At 35.6% G+C, this 13,487-nt stretch overlaps 1 pseudogene; it reads left to right on the top strand.

Annotated features, from left to right (window-relative positions):
- The first annotated feature begins 7,363 nt into the window (after window positions 1-7,363).
- Window positions 7,364-13,238, top strand: LOC132904109 (uncharacterized; annotated as a pseudogene).
- The last annotated feature ends 249 nt before the right edge of the window (window positions 13,239-13,487 follow it).

The following is a 13,487-nucleotide window of genomic DNA, read 5'->3' as shown; positions in this document are numbered from 1 at the left end:
CTCAATACTTTTTTTAAATTTCAAAACTGTCTCTAAATACAATTTGTTGAAATCATAATCAAAATATAATATTTTGTTTTTGGTAATAAATGACTTAACTGATTGCGAGTTATCTTTGAATTGTACGAATGTACCAAATAATTCAAAATTCACTTTCACACACGTGTGTTGTCCCAGGTATTCATCTAAAAGCGATTTTAACTTATCATGAATTTCATTAAAAAAATACATCTAAAGAGGATGATTGAGATTCAGTTTTCGCTATTATCTTGTAAGTTAAAATACGATTTCGAAATGCAGTGCTGACCATTTCTATACCATCATCATATTTTATAGTATGATTATTCTTTTTATGTAAATTGCTTCTCAAATGACCAACCCATGATTTATTGTGTATAGATGAGTTACACACAGTACAGAAAGGCATGTTAAAGGATTTTTTGATGAAACTTGAATCCAAAATAAAGGAATAATTAATGATTTATTACTTATTACACTACTTACATTGAAAACATTTAAGACGAAAATTAACACAAAAGTAATAGGTAATTTATGCCGAAGGAAGGAATCTTATTTTTTTACTTAAAATTAACCTTGTGACTATAGAACACGGGTTCTACCTCCTCAAATAGACTCCAAGCTCGTCCTAGGAAGGCTTGTAGTGATTCCCAAGACTTTGTGGATTCATCACACTGTAGCTTCACCGTTATAAGAGCCTTTTTATAACGAGCATCAGCAGGGTTGTTCACGTAATCCTGTGTTTTGTAGACCTTAAGATCCACAAAATAATCACCCTCGGTCTTCAAAGCACGTCGAGAGGTCCCCGTCGAAACTTTGCTGGAGAAACTTGATGTTACTTCTCCACCACGATTCCTTGGTCTGCTGCAACCGGCTTCCTCTGCTTGGAGGATGTTAAAAATGTTCTTTTTTGTTCTGTAAAAATATTTTTTTTTTTAATTTTTTAATATATTTTAATAATTATTTTTTGCAAGTAAGAGACATAGAAAAAATTATGTTGAGTTAACAAGCCCTGACCGGCTTCTATACGTTCTGCATGAAGATAACCATTTTTCCCTAAACAAGAAAATAAATTAATAAAGTAATGATGAACAAAATGCAAATCGATGTTTTTGCGACAAAAAAAAGAAAGGAGTTATATTATTTACCTGTTCGTTGAGGTAAAATCAGGTGGTGGTGACGTAGCTTTGCGCTTCGATCCAGCAGCCAAGCTACGAACAATTTCTGGATAAGGCGATATGTCTCGGGTCTGCTTCGCAGCAACGGTTTTGCGCTGGCTCGTTTTCTTGCTCGCTTTCTTTGGGGGAGCTACAGCAGATAACACTGACGAGGCTTCGAATTCTGAGTCAGACCTGTAAAAGATATTAAAATTTTAAGTTTTGATACATTCTTAAGTAGGTACCTGAATAATAAAAATGTAAATTTCACCAAAGATGAAAATACATATTTTAATACTTACTAACATTTTTCAAATTTATGAAAAATATGCAGTATTTATACAACAGTTCTTTTGGCGCAGCGGTTCCGGAGCACTCACAAATAATAATTTAATTTTCTTCATTGCCCGACTATTTAAACAGAAAATATCACTTGCTCATCAAAAAAATTGCTCAAGCGTAGGTTGATTCTGAATTTAATTATTGATAATCAATATCTTACACTAATGTGAACCTTAACAACTAACGGTGAAGGTATATATTTTTTTTAATACTTGATAAAAAAGTTAGGTTTATATTTAAAAAAAATACGTAGTTCAAACCGATACATGTATTAATATTTTAATGTTTATAATTTGAGTAGGGGGAAGTCCCGTATCGCCGGACGGCACCTAGCGCCGGACACTCGTACTATTCAAGCGTGTATAAATCAGTTCGATTCAAAATACAAGTGAAAGGGGTGCTGGGGCATACAGGTACAAGATCACGCGCCGTGCCTCGCCAGCGACGCACACGGCCGGAGGAGGAGGAGGCCGGCAGGAGTAACAATTTGCTGTTTTAGGCTCGAAATCACGGCGTCACCTAAATATCAATGTAAGTAATTCTAGTATATTTATGCATTTACATTTGAGTGGTATTCAAAGATAAAATCAGTACTCGATTGTTATCCGTAAAATGGTAGAATATTATTACATCTTTCAAACAATTTTAGTAGGTACCATCTAATGAACGAAAATGTGTGTCCCTTGGCACCGGACACTAAGTCGTCGTCTTGTAAGAAATTACGTATTTTATTCTAATTATTTAATTTTGTTTTAGAGTTAGTAGAAGAAAGAAGATAGTTAAAATGGAAGAGAAGAAAAAGAAAGGATCCTGGGATCCACAGAGCTTACAAACTGCTATTGATAAGGTTATGTCAAAAGAACTGAGTGTAAGACAAGCTGCAATGCGATACAATTCCTAAAAGCACTATACATGATTAAATAAAGGCCCTAAATCGAGAAGAAGTAACAATGAAACCAAAGTTAGGTAGGTTCACTAACACCTTCTCAGCAGAGTATGAAGAAGTCTTGGCGGACCACGTTAAAGATTTATCGAAAAGATGCATGCCGCTCATGAAAAAGAAGTTTCCAAAATTAGCACACGACTTAGCTGAAGTCATGAAGATTAATAAAGAAAAAGGCAGTGCTGATAAATAAAAAATAAAAGCCGCAATAAAAAAATTGCGACTTCATGAAAAGGCATTCTGACATTTCATTGAGAACACCGGAATCGACAAGCATGATGCGCCCCGTAGGATTTAACAAACCACGAGTGGATCTCTTCTACGACAACCTTGAAAAGCTGATGAAACAGTACAACATTCACACCCTCAAGAATTTATAACTGTGATGAAACTGGTGTCAGTTGCGTGAACAAATATTCGTCCGGTACTAGGTGCCACTTTTTAAAATTATGTTTTTTGTTACCAAAGTTTGTTTGATAGTATTAATTATTTTTTAGCAGCGGTTGCATTTTTGTTAAATTAATTTTATTTCTAACTTTGTTATCTAATATAAGTCATAATTTTATAAACATTCCTTAAATATTTTATGTTTTATTTTTAAATAACCTTAGGTGTCCGCCACTGGGGGACTTCCCCCTACTAAGTAAAGATGATAATATTGTCAACTATCAATTTATTTTTTAAAATACTTATCTCCAACATTTGGTTTGAAGATAAAATCGAATCATAATGTAAGCAGAATATATAAATCCCAGATCCAGATACTTAAATGTAAAAAAAAAATGTAAGTATATCTTAATTCAGTTGTGATCGAACCCGAGACCTCAAGTTACGGGCAGACTTGTTAACCACTATGTCACGAGGGTCATCATTGCATCCGAATACAATGACTACATAATTTGCTGTACAAGAATAATATTAAAATATCAGGAATCGTGTGGTGCTGACAGTGTAGAAAAACACCACCCAGCGGGCATTGAAAGAGGTGATTAAGGGGGAGGTCATCGGATACTGTTCTTCTTGTATTAGACATTGTAGGTTGAACATAAAAAAGTCTTCAACCCTGGTCGTTGTCTTTGACAATGGGTAAACTATGTTAGTAACCATTAATCAGGGGTAGACAGAGCTAACAGATTTAAAAAGACTGAAAGGTCACATTTAACTGTAAGGGTTATGATAGAATAGAGATTCAAATAGTAGCAAGTTGATAGCTCATAATATACAAAAAGAATTCAAACTTTATTAGCCTAATTCTTTCCTAAAGCAAGTCATCATAGATAATATTGTTTGTTATGAATAGAAAATATTTTTATCGCATAAACTATTCAACCGATTTATATAGGATATATATACATAATTATGTATAATCACGCCCATAGATCTTTTGGGGTAGACAGAGCCCACAATTTTTTCAAAATATAGATTATATAATTTATGAGAACGATGGAGACATAGGATTTATAATGATTACCATACCCCATTCAAAATCAATATTAATTAGATTAAAATGAAGAAATTCATGAATAAGGTTTTAATGTAAAATGTATGCGTTGAAAGGTTTGAGAAACATTTAATATTGGTATAAACAAAATGTAGCGGACCCCGGGCTCCCAAGCCATACCCTTGAGGATGCAACCAGGAACACGCTCTAATGAGAAATAGTCCATCCATCCATATAATCACGTCTATATTCCTGACGGGGTAGACAGAGCCAACAACCTTGAAAGGCTGACAGACCACGCTGAAGCCTATTTCTTACTCGCCTCTTGCGACATCCATGGGAAAGAGATGGAGAGGCCCTATTTTTCATTGGTGCCAGGAACCACACGGCGGATGAGAGATCGGTATAAACAAATTATGTATTTTGTTACAAAACTTACTTTGATATTCGATCATCGTCATTCTACAAAGCACATCCGCTAATGCTTAGACATAATTTTTATTATATTGCATTTGCATGTTTGCATATTGTTATTAGGACGACTACACACTTAATTTACTTACAAACTCAAACTATGGTATTGATATTCTATGTTACATACATACCTATGAAATCCTTAAGTAGGTAGCGGTTGTCCAATTACATCTACAAGTTTCAATAGGGATTCATGTTATTCTCTAATAATAATATTGATTACGTAGACTTAACTAACACGGTGCTTGATATAGCAATAGTACGTAACCATAAGAAAGCTGGAATGTAGCCCAAATTCTAGTACGAACGTACTAATATGAGTACATACCTGAAAGTGGTTTTGTCTTTCAAACGGAAAAACTTTGACGGCCTCTGTGGCGCAGCGGTAGTACGCTTGTCTGTGACATCGGAGGTCCCGGGTTCGAATCCCGACCAGGGCATGATGAGAAAAGAACTTTTTCTGATTGGCCTGGGTCTTGGATGTTTATCTATATAAGTATTTATTATAAAATATAGTATCATTGAATTAGTATCTCGTAACACAAGTCTAGAACTTACTTCGAGGCTAACTCAATCAGTGTAATTTGTCCCGTATATATTTATTTTTTTATTTATTTAAACAAATTACAATTGATATAAAAGTGTTTACTCAGTAAGTGTGTAAACACCCTTAATTACTGTGTATCTGCTTAGTTTGCGTATTTCACTCGTTCGTACATTAGACCATTTTGTTGCTAAGAACTAAGTTGTGATGTTGTGTTGTGTGTGAATATTTATTAAGATTATAATAAGATAATAAATAAATATATACGGGACAAATTACACAGATTGAGTTAGCCTCGAAGTAAGTTCGAAACTTGTGTTACAAGATAATAACTCAACGATACTATATTTTATAATAAATACGTATATAGATAAACATCCAAGACACAGGCCAATCAGAGAAAGTTCGTTTCTCATCATGCCCTGGCCGGGATTCGAACCCGGGACCTCCGGTGACACAGACAAGCGCACTACCGCTGCGCCACAGAGGCCGTAATGTCGGTCTGTTTATTTATAATTTAAAGTTTCTGCTGTTATTGTTAACCAAAGTGAATTAGGAAGTGTGGTTGGTGCGTGATCTTACCACGGGCTCGCAGGAAGTTTACTTACCATGGTTTCTTCCAGCCAATCATCAGTTAGGAATTAGGAAGTGTGGTTGGTGCGTGATCTTACCACGGGCTCGCAGGAAGTTTACTTACCACGGTTTCTTCCAGCCAATCATCAGTTAGGAATTAGGAAGTGTGGTTGGTGCGTGATCTTACCATGGGCTCGCAGGAAGTTTACTTACCACGGTTTCTTCCAGCCAATCATCAGTTAGGAAATAGGAAGTATGGTCGGTGCGTGATCTTACCACGGGCTCGCAGAAAGTTACTTACCATGGTGCTTTCAACCGATCATCAGTTAGGAATTAGGAAGTGTGGTCGGTGCGTGATCTTACCACGGGCTCGCAGAAAGTTACTTACCACGGTGCTTTCAACCGATCATCAGTTAGGAATTAGGAAGTGTGTTCGGTTTGTGATCTTTCCACGAGCTCGCGGGTGATTCTTATCAATTTTATAATGGAGTCAGGTGAGTGCATTCGACTAATGTTTTGTGTTTAGAATGAATCGAATTTTGTTTATAGGGAATTCTGGGACACAAAAGTGTCCCAGAATTCCCAATAAACATCTACTATCATGGTTTCTCGCATTCATAGCCTTGATTCCAATAAGTCGTGTTGCTTCAGGTTCGCAGCATTAATTCCATACATCATGGTTTCCTTCATTCATAGCCTTTATTTCAATACGTCGTGTTTTCTCAAATTGGCAGCATTGATTTCAATTATGTCATGTTTTTTCAAGTCGCAGCATTAGTTCCAGTAAATTGGTTTTTAGAATTTCCTCCAGGTCGTAGTGTTGATTCCAATATAACTTCCTCCAGTTCTTGGCATTGATTTTAATACTCCATTTTTTCAACATTTTCTTCAGTCCCAATTTTGATTCTAATATTTCGTATTTCCTCCAGATCCCAGCTTCGATTTTAATGTGTTGATATTCTTTAGCTCGCGTTATTTTGACTTACTTCGTGAGCTTGGGGCATTGCTCCCAATACTATGTATGTCTTCTAACTCAACCTCGGCAACAGTGGCCGTTTTTTTGTGACGTGGTTTCGTTCTATTGCATTGTGTTTGCATTATTATACTCTGAAATTATCGGTGAAGTTGATGCGGTCCGCCTTTTCGTGTTTTCTGTCGCGTTTTGCTAGGATAATGCTTATTTTGATACGCCATCTCTCCTTTTTTCATTTTTGTTTTTCTAAGTAGTTGTCTTTTATTTCATTTGTTTTATCATCATATTCCAGATTATATACTAGGTATGATGGGTATGTTCCTTTCCCTCCGCTACGGGAGAACGTTGGTTGTGAATTTATTTATAGGTTCCATGCAGCCGATGGTTCAGATTAATTATTGTTTGTTTGTTTGTAAACTCTTTATTGCACATGTTACGTAGATATGGGCGGCGAACTTATTATATTTGTTATTATAAATAATTATAACAATTATAAAAAATAAATAATAAATAATTGTGAAATTTTATTAGTGTTATGTTAAAAAGTATTTAATGCGTGTGCTGATTTAAGAATTGTTGATTTCCTGTTCGGTTGGTATTTGTTTAAACTGTGAAATTAATACCTAATTAATTATTTAATTATATTTACATGTTAAAAATATTAATCTAATTTATTACTTGTTTTTAATGTAAAAATAGATTAATAGAAGTTCAATTTATTGTGAATCACGTGTTGTGTTGCGTAGGCAAAGAGTGGGGTTGTTTGTCATTTAGTATTTAAGTCTGATCGACATCTCAGTGTGATCATTCGATATTGAATTGATTATGAGGTTGTTACTATGTTCAAATTATAATTAAAAGTTACAAGTGTGTGTGAAGTTTTCTTTATACTACTAGTATGGAACCTAAAGATCGCCATGCTGGAACAGCGCCGACAGCAGTGGTGGGATCACAATACCCTACATTTCCAACCTCCAGGAAGCTGAATGGACGAGTTAAGACCTGGGCTGACATCTGGTCTCTACAAAGTACCACGTCGCAACAAGTGAAGGAAGACTTAATTAGGACATTTGGAAAGGAGTTCCGGTATGCAGATGATGTTCACAAGTGGCGTAGCTACACATCGGATCAAGCCGCCAGCTACGCCGAGTACGCTACTACTGGGTGGACACTCTTCAGGCGAGTTCGACCCGAGGCTTCAGACGTCGAGGTGATCTACGCTTTGATAACAGGTATTTAAACTGAACGTATTAGATAAGAATTATTAATACACCTGACTCTTTGCTCAAGCTAGTTGCTGTTTTAAAAACTTATTGCAAGCGAAAACTTGATTCAACCGAAAAATCTAATAATAGTTATTATAAAAAAAACCGCGGGTACCCGAAACCTTGCCGAAAACTGACAATACCGTTACTTGTTTCAAATCTAACAAATCTGGTCATTGTTTTCGTGATTATAAGGAGTCTTCTACGTCTTCTTATGCGTCAAGTTCTCAATCTCATTCTTTCCGTAATTCAGTATTCCTAATAATTTTGTAAAGTCTATTGAATGCAAATATTATCATAAAATTGGTCACGTGGAAAAAAATTGCTTTCGTAAGCAAAATGACGAACGTAACTCTTCTAAAACAAAATCTGTAAATTTTTGTAATTCTGTTAATCGCAGTACTACGCAGGTTAAAATCGGTTCCAACATTTACCATTGCTTGTTTGATACACGCAGTACTATGCAGGTTAAAATCGGTTCCAACATTTACCATTGCTTGTTTGATACAGGTGCCGATTGTTCATTAATTCGGCAACGTTTCTCTGGTTCGATTCCAGGAAAAAGAAACACTGTTGTACCCAGGTATTTGCAAAATTTGTCTTACTGTAACTTTAACTAATACTGGAATTTCTGTTAATACTGATCATGTTGCTAAGGTAGTGAGTGTCCTGGTGTGAACTCTTTGAATTTTGAACCTGATACTGACATAAAAGATCAGAATTTACTTGACAAATTCAAAAATATTAATTATTAAGTTCAATTATAGTTTTACTACGGGGAACAATATTTCAAGGGTTAATACAGGTGAATTAGAAATTGGGTTGAAGAATCCTGATAAAATCGTACAGCGCAGACCTTACAGACTCTCTCCCGTAGAACGTGAGAAAGTAAAAGATATAATTAATTGTTTTATTAGACTCCACCTTAACATGGAATTCACACATTGCTGAAACAAGTCGAAAAATGCATTACTCCCTTCACTCTCTAAAATGCCTTCAAAACTTTTTACCGATTCAGACCAAAATTTCGCTTTGCCATTCCCTTATTTTGCCTCTTCTGGACTACGCTGACGTCTGTTTTCTGGATGTGACCGAGGATTTGTTGAACAAACTTGAACGTTTGCAAAATTTGTGCATCCGCTTCATATTTGGCCTGAAAAGGTTTGACCATGTGTCTGAATTCCGAAAACGACTTAAATGGCTTCCTATCCGCTACCGGCGTAACGCCAGAATTCTTAATCTCCTATATAACATTCTCCATAACCCTTCTTACCCGTCCTACCTGCGCGAAAGATTTTCTTACAAAAACCCACTTGACGCGCCTTGTAGATCGCACCGCAGACTCCTACTGGAATTGCCACAGCATAGTACTGCTTCATACAGCCACTCGTTTTCCGTCCAGGCTGTCAAATTGTGGAATTGTTTGCCGCCAGACGTACGTGATAGTAAATCCTTATCAGGTTTTAAGAGGGGAGTGAGGGAACACTACCTGTCGTTGTCGTCGTGATGCATCCACTATTCATTTATATTGTATTTATATTATATTATATTGTATTCATGTATGTTTATTTATTTAATATATTTATTTAATATTTATAACTTTATGATAATATGATTTAGGTCTATTAATATCAGTAAGTTTATGTAAGTTTATATATTAAATATTAAATATTAGGTATGTACACAAGCCAATACCTTTCTTTACACTTTCCTGTCGTGGGCCTGCTGGAAGAAATTTCTCTAGAAATAAGTAGTGCCCTTGTACTGAATTTTTCTTTATTTTAAGTTTTTTTTTTCTGCTAATTTTTCTTGTTGTACATAAATATATAAATAAAAAAAATAAATAAATAAATTAATGATTTAAAATGTAATGTCATAATCCGTGACAGTTATTCTCCTTTTAGCAGCCCTATTCTACTGGTAAAGAAAAAAAGACTGCTCGGATGGACTTTGCGTTGATTTCCGCGAACTCAATGTCAATACGCTTAGAGATCATTATCCTTTACCGTTGATGGTCCTTTTTGCAATCATTTCAATTTGAAATAGAATATCGCAAAATTAAATGACTGGCTCATGCGGATTACTTTAGTAGGAATCCAGTTGATATGACTAATTCTCAAAAATAAAATAAAAAAATATATATATACATTCAGTCAGAAAAGTATCGGGAATGGATTATTTATTAATGGTTCCAAATTAAAATTTTTGTTTTTTTTGTTGTTGTTAGATTGGCACAACTGTTTTCCATTTTGGCGCGGAGTTTGAGTTGCATCTGTTGTTTACATTAAATACAGTGCTATTTTTAGTTATATCATATCTAGTGTGTATTGCTAATTTCATTATGGATAAAAACATCGAACAAAGAGTTTGTCTTAAATTTTGCATTGCCAATGGAATATCGTGTTCGGAGTCACTGAAAATGTTACAGAAGCCTTACGGTGAATCGACTTTATCAAAAACTCGTGCTTATGAGTGGTACAAAGCGTTCAAAAGCGGTCGAGATGTGATGGAAGATTTGCCTCGCTCTGGTAGGCCATCAACGTCTGCAACTGAAGTTAACATCGCAAAAGTGAAGGAAATACTGACTGAAAATCCTCATTCAACTTTGAGAGAGATAGCCACCGAACTTTCTGTATCTCACGAGTCGATCCGTACCATTTTAACTAATAATTTGGGTATGAAACATGTTGCCGCTCGGCTAGTCCCAAAAGACCTGATTTTTTTTCAAAAACTCAATCGCATGAGAGTCGCTGAGGACATGCTAGAACGAGTCAATTCCGACCCAACATTCATGAAACGCATTGTTACTGGTGACGAGACGTGGGTTTACGAGTTTGACATGCAAACTAGTCAACAAGCTTCGGAGTGGCGCCTTCCAACTGAACCGAAACCGAAAAAACCACGCCAAAGTCGTTCAAAAGTCAAAGTCATGTTGACTGTTTTCTTTGACTATCGCGGTGTTGTGCACTCGGAATTCTTGCCGGAAGGTCAAACGGTAAATAAGGAATATTATTTGAGTGTTATGCGGCGTTTAAGAGAGCAAATCCGACGAAAAAGGCCAGATTTGTGGAAAGAAAATTCTTGGATTTTGCACCATGATAATGCACCTTCGCACAAGGCCATCATTGTGAACGAATTTTTAACCAAACACTCAACAAATACCATCGAGCAACCACCATATTCACCAGATATGGCTCCAGCCGACTTTTTTCTTTTTCCTAAACTCAAATTACCACTTCGTGGCACCCGATTTCAATCGGTAGAAGACATAAAAGAGAATTCGCGGCGAGAACTGACCTCAATTCCGGAAACAGCGTTTAAAAAATGTTTTGATGATTGGATTATTCGTTGGCGTAAGTGTATCGTTTCTAAAGGAGCATATTTTGAAGGTGATAAAATAAATTTGGATGAATAACAAACAGTTTGTGTATTATTGATCTTTTCCTGCTACTTTCTTGACAGAGTAGTATATCTGATGATACTGATTTACCGCGCTCAATTGAAACTATGCGCTTCTCTCTTAATGCTTTTACTCTTGACCATAATTGGTTACTTATCGAATAAAAACGTGACCTCTTGCTTAAAAACATAGTTGACCAATTAAAATCTGACTCCATTCCTAAAAATATAGCAGATACTTACGTTATTATGAAAGACTAGCGACCCGCCCCGGCTTCGCACGGATGCACAGCCGATACTAAATATATCTCTATTAGAACTAACTAAAGGACCGCCCGCAAAGCGGCTAACTAAGTCTTGCTCCCGGCAAGTGTCACTTCTGCCTGCAGTCCTGGGCCGTGCAGCAGAAATCTTAATATTTTAATTTCACCACAACTTCAAAACCAAACGTTCAATTTTAATCATTCAAAGACCAAATATTATCTACATAAACTGTACTTATTGATGAAATTATTTATTATGATAAGAATTAATAGCATGAGTAAAAAAAAAACGCGTTTAAATGTAGACCAAAAAAAAAAAATTCAAGATTTTTAAATAAAAATGTGGTTGTTGTGCCTCACTCGACATAGATAGGTATAGTGTGTCGCGGACTTTTTTGTAGATATTTATAAGATCTACAATTAATTAAAACATTTTATGGTTCTATCTTCTGTAGTTTAGGCAGCGTACGCAAAATAAGTAACTTTTTGGTTGATTTTTTTCAGTTTGTGTCCGAAAAATCCAAATATATTACGGAACCCTATTTTTTTCCAAAATAAAATATAGTCTATGTTACTCGTGGATAATGTAGCTTTCGAATGGTGAAAGAATTTTTAAAATCGGTTCAGTAGTTTTTGAGCCTATTCATTACAACCAAACAAACAAAGTTTTCCTCTTTATAATATTAGTGTAGATAAATTATTACGGCGTAAAGTTCAAATAGAAAATAAGACGCGAAAATTTATCATAGTCCCTCGCAGTTACCGTTGGAACCTTATTTCCCATTATCACAATTCGCTTCAATACTTCAGTTGGGAAAAAGTATTGTCAAAAATACGAGAACAATATTGGTTTTCAAACATGTCAAAACTTGTACGAAAATTCATTGAGAATTGTTAGTTGTAGAGTCAGAAATTGAACTTCAAGTACTAGACAAGTTTCTTTGCACCCAGTCGATAGTATTTCGATACCTTTTTATACTGTGCATGCGGATATTACTGGCCAATTGAACGGAAAACGAGATCGCCCCGAATATGTCTTTGTCTTTATAGACGCTTTTACCAAATACATCCATCTAGTTTATACAACGGATCGTACGTCAGTTACTGCTATAAAATGTTTTCGCGAAGTCATAACTATATTTGGTACTCCCACCAGACTCATAACCGATCAAGATAAAAGCATGACCTCTTTAGATTTTAAAAAGTTCTGCCAAGATTTTGGAATCGAACATCATGTTGTAGCTAAAGGCGCTAGTAGAGCGAATGGTCAGGTGGAACGTGTTATGAAGATAATTAAAGATAATATGTCAGTGGTGGAGCTTGATAGACCTTAGCATTACGCAATTTAAGATTTACAATTAGCTATAAATTGTACAGTCTCTAAAAGTACTGGGAAAAGTCCAATGGAGATATTGTTTGGCAAGGGATGTTCTCCACCAGCTATCAAGCTCCTCCAAGTAGATAATGATGAACCTGAGGAAGATCCTATTGCAATTAGAAATGCTTGTAAAGAAAGGATGGACGAGCGATCTATTTAAGACAAAATTCGTTTTGATAAAGATAAAGCTCGAGTTTATCATTTTAAAGTTATAGATTTTGTTATAACGCGTATTCATGAACGTCATACTACAAAATTAGGACCAAAATTCGGAGGTTCTATAGAAATCTTAGAAATTTTACCTAATGATCATTATAAATTAAAACACGTTAATTTGCGCGGATGTTCTGAAAAGATCGCCAGCCATGACTATTTTTAAGACCTGTGCCTAATGAACAAGCAGATCCATTCGAAAATTATGAAGAATCTTCCGTATGGGCGGATGATGTTATAGTTGATGAATCTTAACGTTGAGGTAAGTTAAATGTTAGTTTGGTATTTAAGACTTAACAATTTATTGTTACAATTGTAATTGGTGTGAATAAGAATATTAAGTTGTCTACTTTATTTATTTCCCTTCCACATTTCCTTCCTTGACGCTGGCTGGCCACCATGCGTTTCCTCTCCCGGTCTTAGAGGCTAGATCCCAGGATGGGTGATGCCTAATTTTTGTGTTGGCTAGATCCCAGGATGGGTGATGCCTAAACTTTTGTGTTG

This window comes from Amyelois transitella, chromosome W, assembly GCF_032362555.1.
Source record: "Amyelois transitella isolate CPQ chromosome W, ilAmyTran1.1, whole genome shotgun sequence".
Taxonomy (NCBI): domain Eukaryota; kingdom Metazoa; phylum Arthropoda; class Insecta; order Lepidoptera; family Pyralidae; genus Amyelois; species Amyelois transitella.
This window is presented reverse-complemented; position numbering and strand designations above follow the sequence as displayed.